Below are 1,709 nucleotides of genomic sequence, written 5' to 3'. Positions count from 1 at the left end.
CTGGGACATAAGAGTTCCTTGAAAAATGTTTGATGAATGAATTAAGTAGAAATGCCATAGATGTAAACTTTTCTATTTTCAGAATTGAAATCTGTAAAGAAGAATGCATGCTTCCAATCATGAGCATATTTATATGATCTTCAGAAGGATACAGCCAACATAGAAAGATTTATTTCCTACATTCTCTGAACATGACCCATGATTCCTGATTTATCGAAGTTAAGCCCTGTTGTTGAATTCCAAACATGTGAAACCTCTAAATATGAACAAAGGAAAATTCACTATTTCAAGTTATGCCCTACTAAGGGGTAGAGGATTCACTTTAATATTATGGCGACTGTAAATAAGGCCCTTTGGAGAGGTACATTTAGGCCATTGTGGCTGTTGGGCATGTTTCTGGGTCTGAGTTCTGTTAGGTTGGTGCAAAAGTAATTATGGTTTTTGCCCTTGAAGTGATGGAGAAAACTGCAATTACTTTTGCACCAACTACTTGAAATTCAGTGGCATCACTGATGGCTACATTTGTTTTAACATCTTACCATGGGTTAAGATGTTACAACTCTTAGGCCTATATTACTTAAATGCAGCATGTTCCTTCTGAACCTGAAAAAAAGACCAAAAGAAAAAAAAAACCCACAATATAAAAATCTGCTACTTTAGTAGAAACAATTAAAAAACAAAGCAAAATGGATAATATACTGGCCACATTAATGTTTCAATTAGCTATTGATTTCTTAGCACTAATTTAGATGTGGGTATAGTCACTGTTCATTGCATGTGCCATCAAAGTTGTGTTAAAATGAGAGAGATGCAATCAACTGTCTAATATTAATTCTGGAGTTGGCATTTACCCATTTCAGGGATTTTTTTTTCATTCTGACTTTCCTTCAAAGCACTTTACAAAGTACTCAATTTACAAAATGCAATGTTGGGTAGTATCATACAGGTAGTATTCTAAGGGCTTTATGTATCATAGCTGACTACAATGCTATGAAAGTGGAGAATTGTTATCTCTATTAATAGAGGAGAAAAACTAAGGCAAAAGGAGGTCTAAAAATTTGCCTAAGACTACAGACTTAGTTTCAGTGCCTGGTTTGGACCCAGCTAGAGTTCATGTTCTTAATAATTGCAATAAAAAAGAGAGAATAATACAAAAATAGATCCCAAATAATTGCGTTATTTATAAAGTTTTATTCATAGGTAGTAAGAACGTTCTACAGGAGACAAAGAAAATCTATCTCTTGCAGAGTCAAAAGCACTATTGTGAATTTGACCTTTGAACAGAGAGAACCAATCAAGAATGTACAAATCTGAACCCAAATAATATAATAAACTCTTATGAAAATGTCTTTCCTCTTCCCACAATTCTCAACTCTGATAGGAAATCCCAGAAGTGACTAAATATTGTGCAACATCAGAAAAAGGGTATAAGGGCAGAGCAGGATAGTCTGTCCTGAAGATTGTTTTACTGAAGCCAGCACAAAGACTCTAATGACATCACTGGGCACATGGAAAAGTGGAGTATGGGGCTGCTCCTCACACCTGCACTGCAGTGATGACAAAATGTGACACCCACAAGAGGGTGGCTGTCCTTTCCAGGCAGGAAAGGCCTAGAGCTCATAAAGAACATAGCTTTGCCTCTTCATAAATTCTAGTCATATGCATCAAACATGCTTTCAGAATACATATGAACTTGCTTCTGCTGCACA

Source organism: Pongo pygmaeus, chromosome 10 (assembly GCF_028885625.2).
Source record: "Pongo pygmaeus isolate AG05252 chromosome 10, NHGRI_mPonPyg2-v2.0_pri, whole genome shotgun sequence".
NCBI lineage: Eukaryota > Metazoa > Chordata > Mammalia > Primates > Hominidae > Pongo > Pongo pygmaeus.
The sequence above is the reverse complement of the archived record's forward strand: the minus strand, read 5'-3'. Positions refer to the sequence as shown.